The 15,514-nt window shown below is 42.8% G+C and overlaps 1 protein-coding gene across 1 annotated transcript in view; it reads left to right on the forward strand.

The window, feature by feature from the left end:
- Positions 1–201: 201 nt before the first annotated feature.
- Positions 202–15,514, forward strand: part of GARRE1 (granule associated Rac and RHOG effector 1) — a 61,341-nt gene continuing 46,028 nt past the window's right edge. Inside the window, exon 1 of the mRNA XM_072421834.1 lies at positions 202–347. The gene's annotated coding sequence lies outside the window, so the exon portion shown is untranslated. The remainder of the gene's footprint in view (positions 348–15,514) is intronic.

The following is a 15,514-nucleotide window of genomic DNA, read 5'->3' on the forward strand; positions in this document are numbered from 1 at the left end:
CCAGGTAAGTCCATGAAGGTACCAACACACAAAATTAGATGTAAGCGCGCGTACTTTAAGAGATGCGCGGGCCGGCGCGCTCACAAAGCATTAGATGATTAACGCATGCGCACAACCTAGCTCACAACCCCAGGGCGCTCCTGAGAAGCGGGCGGGGCCGCGCACGTCGAAGTGGGAAAGGGCGGGGCAGGAGGACGGCCGGCGGTGTGGCCGCACGTCGGGGACGGCAGGAGACGATGAACATAGGCCCGCTCCGGGCTGCGGGGTATCTGTGGTGCGGAGTGAGGGGCGGTGACGTCACTTCCGGCGGGCGGGGCGTCAGAGGGTGAGAGCGGCCCCGGTGGACGGTGAGTGTGGGGATCGGGGGGTATAACGGGGGCAGTCGGTGGGAATGTGAGGTGTTCTGTGCCGCTGTCAGTGCCAGAGGGAGGGGATGAGGCTTGTGTCAGAGCTGGAGGATTCACTGAGAGGGAGTCAGGGCTGCGGTATGTACAATGCTGGTGTGTGGGGTCACTGGGGGTAATATAGCTGAGGGTGTCATGGTGGGGGTATGTACAGAAAGCGTAGGGTGTTAGTGTTGGGGGTACGTATGTCCCATGTGTGGGGGAGGTGTATTCGGGGCAATACATGGAGTATATGGTCTCATATTGGGGTACAACATGCTGAATCCTCATAGTGTTGCACACCGGCCTGTGTCTGGTACAATTGTGATCTTTGTTTCGATGTGTCACGATGCAGAATTTGTTGTGGGTTGTTGTCACCCCCTCAGTTTATGATGGGGGTCATTCGTACCTAAAACAATTAGGGTAATGTATTAAAAAAAAAAAATCACCCCCTTTCTTAGATAATTTTCAGGTGTGTGAGAACTTTTTATTATGTGTATGAATTGTATTAATTGAGGTCAGCGCCCCTGGGACATTACTGGTACCCCTGCACCCCGATATAAATATGGGTGCATCGATAAACATTTTTAACCAATCCCAGTGAAGCGGCGCCATCGTCAGCCCTGTCCTCTATACAAATCAGCATGGAGGTCCTCCGGCTGCTGGTGACAGATTCTCAAATCCATGTTGGTGGTCTGACGTGCAAGTCGGGATTTTTATTGGCTATGGAAGTGCATACTGAGATATAGCGAGGGGCAATGTACGGGGTGCAGCAAGGGTAATATAAAGGTTGCCACCATTGGACGTTGTACATATAGACAGGAAGTGACTGATACAACCTGGGCAGGATCAGCAGCACTGAGATGGGGTGGTGAAAGGGATGAAAAAAGAAGAAAACGGGATTTTATGGGAAGATTACCTGGCTTTTGTTTCAGGCAGTGACACAGGAGGACGAGAGGACCCTGCCCCAAAGAGCTTACAATCTAGGAGCATTATGTTTGAGTTCGTGTAAAACTTGGGTCCTTTTAATAAGAAGAGTTTCTAGTCATGTGACTTTTTTTTATACTATTAGTTTGTTTGCACTGATTGCAGAGAATCCTGCCGTTTCTCTGCTCTTCATTAACCCCATCAGCCTGATGAAGACAACATAAGAACTGCTAAGCAGGTGGGCAGTCATGACATCTTGTGCCCAGCAGGCGTTTTACATGGAAACCCTAGACAGGTGAAACATTTTGCCTGCTTCTAAGGGAAAATATGTAAATTGTTCAGCGTTCCAGGAAAAGGATGGACTTGCTTAATTGACTGGAAAAGTGCAGCTTTTCCTAGAACATAGTTGATAAGGTGCAGACATTTGGTATCAATCATTGGCGTTGTAATTGTGTTTGTGCAGATGAGCCTATGGTGAATAATGTCAGCCTTGGCAAAACTTTCTTTCTCCATTGACATTCCCAGATATGCCATGTCTCGCCATGGTAGCACCAAAACTGTTTCCCTAGCCATCCTCATTATTATTAGACAGGATTTATATAGCGCAAACATAATATGCAGTGCTGTACAATAAATAGGAGTTACAAATGACAGACAGATACAGACAGTGACACAGGAGGAGGAGAGGACCCTGCCCCGAAGAGCTTACAATCTAGGAGGTAGGGGAAGTATCACACAATAGGAGGGGATATGGAATGGTGGGTGAGTAGTGAGGGTTTAGGAGACAGAAGAAGACGGGTAGGTGGAGTTAAAGCGTTGGGATTTGAGTGCTCTTTTAAATGAGCAGAAAGTAGGAGCAAGCCGAATAGGACGAGGAAGACCATTCCAGAGAGTCGGGGCAGCTCTAGAGAAGTCTTGGTGCCGTGCGTGTGATGAGGTTATGAGTGAGGAAGTCATTAGTAGGTTATTGGAGGAGCGGAGAGAGGGGGGGGATTTTTCTATCAGGTTAGGTAGGTAAGTGGGACAAGAACTGTGGAGGGATTTTAGTGAATGGTTCCTACTGCAAAGTGGTGGTTGCTTTTATTACCAGTTGGGTATATTGGGTTCATGTAAAAGAAATGTGTTTTTAATGGTGCAATAAGGAGCCAGGGTAACAATGTGCTACCATTGTCATCATTCGTGTAACCTCAGATAATTTAGCTGATTTTCACTGCTCAAGCATGAAACTGGTATTGGGTTTAATATTTATGGTGCTGATGTCTCGTGCAGGTCCTTGGTTGTGGTCTAGCCATTAGTATTCAGTCTCCTGCCACTGGACTTCTTTTTTTTATTGTTATATATGAACTTTTCATTCCCGAAAATGTGGAGTCTAGAATTTGCTGGCCCGGTTGCAGGACCTGCTGCCATTTCTCAGATCTTTGCTCGCTTGAAGCCGAATCTTCAGCATCAAATCCATTTCACATATTTGACTTCTAGATTTAGGACTGTGCTATATAAAAGCTCAGAGAATCACATGATAGGACATTCACGTATATTAATTTTGTATTGTCTTTTATTGTTTTAAATTAATTAGGTCCTTTAGAAGTATTCCGGTGTACTGAAGAGTTTCTGGGCGTTTGTAGTTTGCAGTCTTATCCATTTTTCTTCTGGTGATCAAATGCAATCAAATCCCTGACAACTATAATTTAATCGTGACCTAACACAGAAGAATAAGTTGTAAAGCTCGGCAGAGTCCTTTATCCTCAGATAGGATTTCTGTGCTTTTGTTGGTAACGTACTTGTATTGTGTGCACGCCCCGGCGTAGAACTTAGCATTGTGCTTGACAGTGACCCTTTGCTTCCAAAGACAGGAAGCAGACTGGTTTCCTATGATTCCCCATTCTCTGCAGACATGATTATTCATCCCATAATGAAATCCTTCAGTGGTTTCTCATTGAAAGAAACTTGAAGTAAAAATAGTGGCCACGGCTATTTATAAAGCATCTTTCATTCTTAATAAGTGAGTGGGAACCGTGTCTTTGAAGTCAGTGGTTGGAAAAAAATGCTCAGATTTTAAAGTTTTTAAACGCAGAGGAAGCTTGAAAAGTCCTTGTAGAAGATACAACTAAAGGGCACCTGTTAGTAGGAAACTAAATGCAATAACCAGTGAAAGTGGCTGAAGGCAATCTGGAAACTGGGTATTATCACATTATCACATCTCATTTTATTGGCTCAGAAATATTTGGGTTCTTGGCCCCACAGTTCCTGAGATTTGTCCAGCTTTGTGCAAGGAGGTTAGGTTGTGAGAATGTTTGCAGAGTTCATGAACAAAGTGCTGGCATTGGCACTGCAATGTCTTTTTTTGTATCCCCAAAATATCTCTAGATTTACTTTTTAGTTGTGGGTATAGGTAGGGAGTGTTGAGATCTTTTCAAACTGAGGGACAGCTTCGGCTTCATTTTTTTTTTTATATGCTAGCGTCTAGGTGCCATTGGTTAGTAGCTCCATCAAGAAATATGAAAATCAAAGTGTTTTCTGTAAAGATGAGATTTATACTTCTTCATCTTTCCTACCTGGCAGTCTGTTCTGTATTGCAGAGGTGCAGCTGCTTGAAGATTCTTCAGAATGCAACTTTTTCTGGACCGTTGGGTGCCTTGACCAAAATTACATTATGCTGCACTAAAGCTTCACCTTTGCACCTGCACCTTTTTTTTTAAATTCCAAGTCATGCATATTCCTAAATGCACCCAAACATTGGTGCCGATAAAGGAAGCTTTCCTCGGCCGGAACATTGGTTGAAAGTAGAACCAAAAAAGGTGTGTGAGCAGGGGGAGGTGTAGCTGGGTCTCTAAGGCAAAGCCTCTGACATTCCCAAAAGTGTTAAAAATATCAGGTTGGTGCCGAAATTTGTTGCCCTCAGAAGCCGTATTGTAGCCCAGTTAACTCAGACTGCATGCCTGGTTTAGGTAGTTTACAGTTGATATCCAAATGAGTTAATTATTTTGCCCATGCTTCTTGCAATCCCATGCTTTACTTTGCAAAGTATTGGCACATCTACGGGGTTGCTGATGGCTTCCTTGTCTTGTGATAGGGTTAGGATCCGGCAACAGACCACCCAGACCCAAGGAATGCATCCTGGGAATAGGTCACACATATGAACGTGGTGGGGTATGGGACAGGTAAGTGTTGGTGGGTTCCAGGTGGGCCTATATGGGCAAAGTGACAGTTTTGTTTTTATTAAAAATACTTTTGCCAACACTTTAGCTTTGCTCAAACTGTTGGGGAGATGGCATTGTGTTTACCTCTTCCTCACCCCAGGGACATGCTGTCTGTCTGAGGACACTGTACCTTCTCCTGTCATCTGCTCCATACAGAATGAATAGGGGCAGCAGTGATCCGTACTTTAAGAACCAGGGCTGCGGTGCCAGCTGCAGGGAGCCACGTGGCATCGCTTGATCCTTAAACAAACCTTAACCTGCCCTTAGGTTTATTTTGTTTTTTTTTCTCATCCAGTTTAAACCTACCCGGTCAATGTTTAGTATCTTAACAAAGTATGTTAAAAATGTATCCATTCATTGAAACCTCTGTGATTTATGAAATAACACATCGTAAACCTGAGGACAGGAAATCACTACTTAGCCCGAACCTTCCTGAAAGTGACCAAGAATAACAGGTTTGGCCACCATTTGGTTCTCCTGGTAGTGATTTGTCCACATTCTTTCACAGATTTAGATATAAGGGTCGGCATTGTTTAAAAACAAGATTTACAATTTGTTTGCTGGAAATGGATGGAGCGGCTTGTCGTCATCTAACATCAATCAAGCGAAGAGGGGTTTCCTAGGGGTCCTTTCAGCATTTTAGTGATCTTTTCCTGAAATTCCTGGGCTGACCTATCGCCTGGCACCCTTTCTGCGGATCGGCCTTTGAAGGTCTGCGGCTTTGTGTCAGTTATTAGAAATATGCGTGACCTTAGGCACATTTTGTCTTTCCGGTTTCACTGTAACATCCTGTTTTGGTCCATATTAATGTGAGACTTTTAGTAACATGACAAGTCTGTATCGGTGTCATTTTTCAGAAAAATCCACTGACTGTGCCTTGGGTAAGATGTCATCAGTCAGCTGCAGGAAAGGGGAATTACTTCCTAAAGGGCAACTAAAGTTAAAATAAAAAACGCACTTACCTTTAATTCCACAGATCCATTGGGAGGTTTCTTCGATTGGGTCCCGCGTTGTACTGGTATCCTTTTTTTGCCCCGCGCAGTGGAAAACTGGGCACTGACATATTCACTCTTTTTCCTGGTCCTTCTTCATATGTCACCCAAACTCACAGTTTGGAATATCAAGGAAGGAAAGAGTCCATCTAATCGACCAGGTGGAAGGAGGTTAGCCCAAAGTGTTTCTCCCGTTAAAGAAAGGGCTCCTTCTGCGCATGCCCCACATAAGGCATGCTCAAAAGGAGCACCCAAGAGCCTCTCCGGATGCGTGACGTCGGTATCCCAGGAGGCTTTGCACTCCCATTCCATCTTGATCGCTGCAGCGAACAAAAAAATAGATACAATTTTTATTTTATATATTTATTTAAAAGGGTTGTCTACTGTAGCTTGGTGGTATGATGAGGGTTGGAATAAGGTCATTATGTCACCTTATTCATAATTCTGTAGTCCGAAAGAACAGCTAACCCTTGTGAGGGTAATGGTCTTTTTTGTTCCGGGAGATCTGCATCCGATTTTCTGCAAAGCATTCTTACAAAATGCAATATTTGTAGAAGACATAAACCTGTGCATAACACAAAGAGAATGCTGTGTGGTGAGTGGTGGTCGCTCTGTCGTGTTCCCATTTTATCCATCACTGGGATACATTGCAAGGAATTTTTCTGCGGAATTCCTCCTCTTTTTTGGGTGTAAATGAAAAGTGCTGAACAGCGGGGCAAAAAAATGACACCAAGCGATTTATCCCCAGCCTGTGAATGATTGCTGAAAGGGATCCTCCCTGCAGATCTGTGCAAACCGCTAATGAGGAGAGCATTTGTTTTGTTTTTTTGACAATTGTGCATTCTTATGGGGAATCAACAAACATCTGTTGGGGGTTTTTGGCGGTGGTGTAATTTGCTGTGTGGGTATAGGAAGTGTCTTCATTCTGTGTCCCTGCAGAATGGCCTGGCCTGTGTTGGTGAATGAACTCCCACGGAATGGTATTTTAAGGTTATGTAGTGTCTGTGTGAAATTCTATGAGAGCTGCTATTCCTCCTAAAAAATCTGTCTAACCAATCTGGAGATTTACACAGCTCTGCTATGTAGCATGGGGCAGAAGACACAATTTATTTTATGCTATTAAAGCTTTCAGGAAAAAACTTTGCTCTTAATTTGCACTGTTAACACTAAATGACAATCTGTTGAAGAGAAATCCAAAGTCTGTGCAGATGCTAACACTTTGGTGCGTTTACCCTTGATCCCCAATGGTGCTCAGAGGCTCTTTCTAGGAGAACAAAGTTCCGGCATAAAGGTTGGCCATTGCTTTAAATGACACTTGCACATTTTGTGCTTCACCAAAGCTGTAACTGTATGGCAACTGAAGACTGATTAGCTTATCTCTGTCATTCCTCTCTCTCTTTCTATCAGCATTCTCCTTTTCAGCTGGTTGACTTTTTGTGCTTCCTCCATTTCTCCCTGTCTGAGCTCTGCTGCATGGGAACTGGGAAAATCCAATTTTGGTACAAGAAAGTAAATCTAAAGAACTCAAAACTCCATTGACACCATCTGAACAAGTCCATTTGCCACGTGACACATTAGCCTCATGATGTAAATAAAAAAATCTTTCTTTCCTAGCCAAATCCTTCTTGTTTCTGTCTGTTTAAATCCTTTTTCTGGTCATCACATGCTCCCCCTCCTAGACACTGCAGTTCAGAGTGGGCGGATATCATTGCTGTCAATCAAGAAAGCAGTGGGTGTGGCTAAGTGGGGCCTGGCAATGATTGAGTGGGCATGCTGATGGCTACACCCCTTACATTGTTAAGTGGCACAGCCAACATTTCTCTGATTTTAGTATCGGTGAAGCATCGTTGCTACAGCATCGTTGCTACAGCATTGTTGCATCGTGAATAGATTCAGCTTTGCAGTCTGCAGTGTTCTCTCCAGCCCCTTTTAGCTGGGCGCACCACCCAGCACTTTTCATTAACCACCTGCCACCTGCCTACAGCTTTTTCCCACCTGGCTTAAATTCTGGCTTGAACCCTGGTTTGTGATCACGGCATTGCCGAGCCACTTTACTAAACTCAGAGAGAGAGCTGACGATATGACACAGAGCCGCACTGCATCACTTATACCAATCTAGCAAAAAAACAATTTTTTCCCGGTGTGTAGATGTAGAATTTTGTGTGTAGGTTTTCTGTGCTATTTTTATCATTGTTCAAAGCAACCGCTATTTCCTCATCTGACCTTGTTCTTATATAACCAACCAACACTTTTACTTTGTACTGCTGCTGGTTTCAGAAGTGCTAAAGAACTCCAATGGATATTATTTATGTGTGAAATGATGGAGGAACATTTCAGGGTTATCCTAATACACATTAAATGTATGAGGGCTTGGTCACCGGGAGGTTCATACAGCCGGGTTGGTGACCGGATGTCTATCAACTGCAATTACCGGTCACCTGCACGCCCAGTACCTGCGCCTGCACCAGGTTCATTCATCTGTAACATTGCTCTCTTCTCAGTCATCATGCAGCTGATCATGTTTGGGTCACATATTCTCCGATCCCTATTCTATTGGGATGTATATGTAAAGCAAAACCTTTTCATGAGTGTAAGAACTGCAACAGAAATGGGGACACATATGGGAAATATTTTAGTTGTATGTATTTCTACTGTGGCCCTGATGAAGAGAGAGGGACATTGCCCTCGGAGTGCGTTGTCTTTTTTATCGTGTGAGCTCCTAGAGTTTTGGTCTTGACTTTTTGTGTAGGGTTTGCTTTTCTTATTTCGGGTCCTTGTTGAGTGAAACCCTTGTCCAGTTATTGTCTGGACAAGCCAAGATTTCCATGAAATTTTATATTGCCTATGTTAACCTATTCTAATTATTAATTTTTTGGGGTACAAAAATAACGAGGCCTGTAGCCTGGTCTGGGTCCAAATGAGAGGATGGGGTTTTTAGGTTGTGAGCAAAAAGGTAACATACATATATTAATATGAAAGTATAACCAATTTATTGAATTGCACATTGCAACTGTACATTTTGGCAGGAAACTTTAAATCTTACATAAAGTACATTAGTACGATCATATAGAAGAGTCCACCTAAATGATCAGGTGTTACAATATGGTTGTATTCCTTCAAAAAGTCCTAGTGGACCAATGCGTTTCGCAAAAAGCTGCCTCATAGCAGGGAAGAGTCCATCTAAGAGATCAGGTGTATCAATAGGGTTGTATTCAGTTTGGCCAACAACGCATTTTGCAAATTGCATCTTCAGGGAATATCAAGTTGGGGAAGAGTCCATCTATTCAACCAGGTGTTACAATATAGATTTATTCCTTCAATAGGTTCAAGTGGTCTAACGCATTTTGCAAATACCTTCCTCAGGGAATATCAAGGCAGGGAAGAGTCTATCTAATTGACCAGGTGTTACAATATGGATGTATTTCTTCAATAAGTCCTAGTGGCCCAAAGTGTTTCGCAAAAAGCTTCCTCAGGGGATATCAAGAAGATTTGGAATTGCAAACCACTTGTAAAATTTAAAGGAGGAGATTGGATGTACTTAAAGAAGGTGAGTAAAGGTGTCCCTGTTAAAGAAGCTCAGGTTTCAAGGGGATTCCTTTCGTAAGAAGGGGAAGTACATCTCGCACTTGTCAGCACCATAGACATGTCAGGGGACCAAATATATTGCAAATATTGATACCCCAGTGCTGGATTGTGTGAAAGGAATAGAATGGTCCTGGTCTTTCCTTACTGAGTACTGGTAGAGTTTTTTTATATTATTTTTCTATTTTTTCCGTCCTATTTTAGCCTGGTTTGTGATAAATTGTTTAAATATTATCTTTAGCATACCAAACTAGTACTTTCATTGTGCAGTGACAAGTAGAATCACATATTGAAATGTTCATGTCAGACTTTTTTTTTTAAGCTGGATGGCGCCCCTGTATTGTGACCCAACTCTTCAGTAACCACCCAAAAACGGCCGAGTGGTTGCTGAAAAGTGCCGGGTGGTACGCCCGGGTAAAAGAGGCCAGGCAGAAAACTGATTTCTTCTGTCCTTGGAGCTACATGTATTCTGCCCTTATTATGTGTTTCTAAATAGAAAGTGATTGATATCCTGATTTGGATTTGATCTTCTCATTCCTTTAGACAACACTACTTATGTATGATCAGAAACCCAAATAACGTCTGCTTATAGTTGTCTGCTGGTACCAGACCTAATCTGTATTCCCTTGCGGGGCATTGAACTCACTTCTGTCCTTCACATCTTACAATCAAATCAAGTCCTGGGTGATGACAAGCTTCACATAATACAAAAATAATGCAACCTACAACCTGAAATTACACAGCTTTATTGAGCTCTAATCAGGGATTTGTTTTTGTTCTCATGCAAATGAAGCGCTGTAATTATCTGACAGTTTTATACTTCATGTAACAATGTGATTTGGAAATAAAAAATGGATAAAGTCAGACATTAAATGACGCGGACCGTAGATATAAAAACACGGGGTGGGAATAGGATAGGAAGGTGAATGTTTACAGTGGCTTAGGAATACTTTCACACTTTTCTTGTCGCTTTGCAAATGTTATATTCCATACTTGATATGTTAGTACTAAAATGTTGCAAGTTCATAATGATACATGTTGGCCTGACCAAAAAATCAGCAAGCTTCTAAGTGTGACAACATAGTGCTTCTTCTGCACTGAAATTGCAAGCAGGGTTGTCAGGAATGCATGACTAATGAGCATCTTCCTATGTTAGGGAATGTGAGAGTTCTGTAGTTCATCAAAGGAAAGCTGGGCAGTACTGATGACATTCCCTGGCCTGGTTCGCTTTTATACAGGCTGGCACCCTGCAGTAACATGAAAGCTACTTGGTCCACTGGCACCTTAATAAACTTTGCCAAGTGAACATGCTGCAAACTTGCTTTATAACACAGTTATGCGCTGCCATGTTTCTTGCACTTTTGCTGTACAAGACGCAGGAACACTTTGTACAATGCACTTCCATGCAGCAGAGTAAATGTGAACAGAGCTTAAAAAGTTCACACAGCTGGGCTGACTGAGCTGATGGGACCAGCTGTTATTTTGTTGAAAGATGCATCAAACCGTATTTACTGGCATGGCCAAACCTAAACCCAATGGTCTGCTAGTTCCGTAGAGTTGAACGAGGGTGTCCAAAATATGACGTCTTCACAGCCTGTGGCCCCCAGAGAGAGGTTATTTGTTTACAAGGAGATAACGGCAGACAGCCCTGGGAAAGGTTTGTAATGCAATTGTTCACACAATCCAGGCCAGCGGAGATGTGACTGCTATGATCCAGATACAGGGGAGTGGTACTGTACAGTACAGTTTGTTTTCCATGAGCTCATCAGACGCTACCAGATAGTCGGTGAATGTGTCAGAAACTGATAGACTAAACGCTTCAATCAGGGATTTGGTGACCTGGAACTCCCTTTTCCTTCCCCAAGCAAAAAATAATCAGATTCTTCCTTTCATTCTACCTTATTATAACACCTGACTTGTCATTTCCAAAACTTTTCCAAAGTGCTTTACCCATGCAAGACCAAGCACAGGTTTATTCCTCACCATTGAGGAATGATGTAAGCTGCTGAACTCATTGCAAAGAATGTTAATTGCTTGGATGTAAAGCTGATATTTTGGTTTCAGTCACACATCTAAAACAAGCATTCAGATAACTGTGGCACCAATGGAGCAATTAACAGAACACCTGAGCTGCATCCTCGTTCTGGGTCGGTGATTCAGAAGGTATTTCAGGCAGAGGATCTGAAGACCCAAACGGAAGCTGGATTACGGAGAACCTGGTCAGCAAAGGTAGCTTACATAGTGATAGGTCTGTCCAGCCAACTCCTAGCCAAGAACTTACTCCCCCTAGGTAACTGACCGTGTGCAAAAAAGCAAAAAAACTAAACCCTGACGCCAACCAAAATCCATATAGCACCAGGTTCTCCAGAATGCTGCAGTTAATATTATTATTATTATTATTAATAATAATAAACAGGATTTCTATAGCACCAACATATTAGTCAGCGCTGTACATTGACACTTTATATTGGCTGCCTGTCAGAGGTTCCTGGAAAGGAACCAAGGGGTGGCATCAAGACAAACTGGTTGCAGACCCAGACTTACTATGTATGTATGCATGTGTGTTGTTTCTCACCTGAGAGGACTGGTTGTGCTCGTCTTGGTGGGAAAATCTGACATGTACAGTGTTGCCCTGATCTTGTTTACTAATTCACAATGCTGAATTATTAATTTATTGGGAACAACTCATGGGAAAGCACAGAACCGTGTGGATTTTACCCCTTCTTATTTCTTGCTGAAAACCTTTATACCCTTATCAGATGACTGTTGCCTGAGATGAACTATTGTATATGACTTGAACATTGTTTAGCAGTTCGCAACAGTGTTCTCTCCAGCCTCTTATAGCCGGGCGCACCACCCTTCACTCATTCACTTGACTGCTCTTGGGTGGTTGCTGAAAAGTTGTGTGACAATACAGGGGCAGCTGCCCACCTACAGCTTTTTCCCACCCAGCTAAAAAAAAAAGGGGGAGAACAATGCACTATGGCAGACTAATGAATGACGCTCATCCCCCCCCCCCCCCCCCCCCCCCCCACACAGATACATATTGTATATTCTGCAGATTATTCCACCACTGACCCCCCCCCCCCCCCACCTCATAGATCAGGATGGCACGGTGTGTACACCGCTCGCTTGCTCATCCGTAAATAATTACGAAAGGCGGTTTCCAGTGGCAGCGATCTGATGTTTGTGTGGGATTTATAGCTGTGAAATATTGGTCCCCACTGGGTGGAGGGTTTCCAGAAATCAGCTTTGCATCCCTTGTGAGCGAACCTTTCATTTCAGAAAGCAATGATCTTCCATGATTCAGAACAGGATTTATAACGCAGGTAAAACCACTTCCCTGGTTGCGTGACAGCCATCTATGTTACCATTCTGTGTATTTATTACCCAACTCTCTAAGATGTACAAAAAGAATTTAAATCCGTCTCCTGCAGATCGGGAATGGCTTCAAGCTAACAAACTCATGAAAATTGTGCTACGCTGCGGGGATTTGTAGCATGCATTGCTTTATTTTTTTTTCATTGTCTGTGTTTTTTTGTTTTTTGATTGGCTGCAGTTTAGGTTTGTTGAGTGCGCAGACATTTCCTGTTGGCTCTGATATATCGCAGCCATGAAACTTATCTGCAGAGAGTCAAACAAATGTAATATTTAAAACCCTTTTGTCACTTTGAAGTGCAGAGAAAAGGGGGGAGAATAAAAAAAAAAGTCATCTTCGAGCAGAATGTCATTGTAGTGGTGAGCACACACAGTTGCCTGTTAACAGATGTCACGCTATCTTCTTCCTTCTTCCCTACAGTTGTACGCTCTAAAAGTAATAGGCGCATCGCTAGTTCAGCTATGTGACCCTTCACACGCAGCACCTTTGCAGCTTCCCTTACAATTGTGAAACGAGAGGTCCCCCCCCCCCAGTACATTAGCAGGCTGATCAGTATTCTCCTCAGCCCCTTTAAACCGGGTGCACCACCCACATTTTCAGTAATCCCCCGGCTGTTTTTGGGTGTTTACTAACGAGTTGGGTCACAATACAGGGTCTGCCACCCCCCTAAAATTTCTTCCTACCGAGCTTAAAAACTCTGTGTTAAACACTGGTGATATAGAAGACTCCACCTAAATGATCAGGTGTTAAAATAAAGTTGTATTCCTTCAATAAATCCTAGTGGTCCAATGCGTTTCGCAAATGGCTTCCTCAAGGTGGGGAAGAGTCCATCTAAGAGATCAGGTATTACAGTAAAGTTGTATTCCTTCAATAAGTCCTAGTGGTCCAATGCATTTCGCAAAAAGCTTCCTCGTGAGATATCAAGGTGGGGAAGAGTCCATCTAATCGACCAGGTGTTACAATATGGCTGTATTTCTTCAATAAGTCCTAGTGGTTCAATGCATTTTGCAAATGGCTTCCTCAAGGTGGGGTAGAGTCCATCTAATCCACCAGGTGTTACAATATGGATTTTTTCCTTCAATAAGTCCTAGTGGCTCAACACATTTCTTGTGTTTTGACAAGCACACTTTCCCAATACTTTTCAGGAGATCTGCAGTTTTATCAGCAGGGAGACGGTCCAGGCTAAAACGGCTTGGCTTGCCAAGGTCCTGGAGTACATATCCTTCTGCAAAAATAGCCTTTTATTAGCTCTATTTGTGCCCAGGAGGTTAAATTACTTTGTAGGGGCTTTATAGATGGTCTATGTGGGTAAAAAATAAAATATTTTTAGAATGCTGGCTTTTTGGGGAAAACACCCTCCATCAAAATGAAAGCCAACTGTGGCCTGTTCAGGGCTGAGCAGTGTTAAGTTAAAGTAAACTCTGCTGCCAGAGTATTGTTCTAATGTGCTGATATGAACATTGTCTGACTTCTTTTAAATCATGCCTGATATCTGTTAGAGAAATAACAAATGTGTGCAGATCCTGGCCCTCATTGACTGGGTTTGGGACAACCCTACCTGAAATGAAGCACTTCTTTGCTATAGTTACCTGTCCATATAGCATATACATGAAACAATGCGTTAGAACTGTCACATAGAATAAGTTGCATCCTCTATAACTGGTACCTGCATGGACCTGACCTCAGATTTGCTTCATAGCAAACCTGTGCCCAGACAAAGCAAAGTTAACTATTTTCATATCCTAAACTGATAGTAAAAACACTTAAAAGAAGTTCATTTACTTCTGTAGCTGTAAGCATTGTGGAGAAATTAATGTTTAATATTCCCACTATCTTGCGCTATTAATATTAATCCTCCTTGCATCAGAATCTGGACAGCTTTCAATATTAACACACCGCACGTGCTCTAGACTTTTAAAAATCCACTGACTTTAGAATTTTTTTCAATATCTTTGAGAATGAATTACGTAACCACACCAGCAGCTAAAAAGGTCAGTGAGGGCTTTTTACATTTATATAAATACTTGAAGCAGAGTTGTCCAACTCCAGCCAACAAATGGGCTGCGCATCCAAATGTGGGCTAACAGTAGAGAAAGAAGTTCATTGTTTGAGTTTGCACTTTAATGTCTAATATTTGGGTATTGGTGCACTCTAAGCTTTCCTATTGGCTGTTCTAACTAAACATGATTTCCTATAGAGCCTTTGGCAATACGTTGGTATATTTTCACTGCCCTTCCTTAAAATCCAGTGGCCCATGTCTGGTACGGCTGCCATGTGTATTCGTGCTCAGCCCATCGGTAAGATTCTGGTTCCTTTTCATATTGCTTTTTTATACTTTTATACCAGGACCTCCGTCTAAGGCTAGGAAAGGGTTAATAGGTCTTCTTATCACAGCTACAGAGGATAAAGGTATGGATAGACAAACGACGTTCCCGCGGCAAGGGAATGGATTACTGAACTTGGCCAACTGATGCGTATGGCGAAGCTTAGAGCACAACAGATATCCCAAATACACTGATATATATAATGCTGGGTTTACTATTTTGATTTTCTCAGAACCCTCTTTCATGTTAAATATACAGGACAGAAGTGATTTGAACACCTGACATTACACCAACATCAATGTGTTGGTCATCCCATTCTAAAACCATGGCCATTTATACTGATTTGCCCCCTTTGTGACTGTAACCTCCTCCACCTTTTTCGGAAAGCTTCAGCAAGATCATGGGTTATGTTTGTAGGTATTTTCCCCCATTGGTGAGGTAAGGTACTGATATTGGATAAGAAGACCTGGCTCACCGCTCCAAAGGTGCTCAGTAGCGTTGAGGTCAGGGCTCTGTGCAGGACACGAGTTCCTCCACACCATGCCGATCACTGTTCCCTTTACGAAAAACATCAATTTTCAATTGAAAGATCCACAAACCCGTGGGTCGTGATCCTTGTGTTTAGGAGAACAAGGTGATTATGATCCCAGGTGACCCAATTCCTTAGCTGTCTGACGCACCAATGTTAGCTACCTCTAATTGGTTACTATTTATCCTTGTTGTGCTGTTT

This window comes from Pyxicephalus adspersus, chromosome 9 (assembly GCF_032062135.1).
Source record: "Pyxicephalus adspersus chromosome 9, UCB_Pads_2.0, whole genome shotgun sequence".
NCBI classification, from domain to species: Eukaryota; Metazoa; Chordata; class Amphibia; order Anura; family Pyxicephalidae; genus Pyxicephalus; species Pyxicephalus adspersus.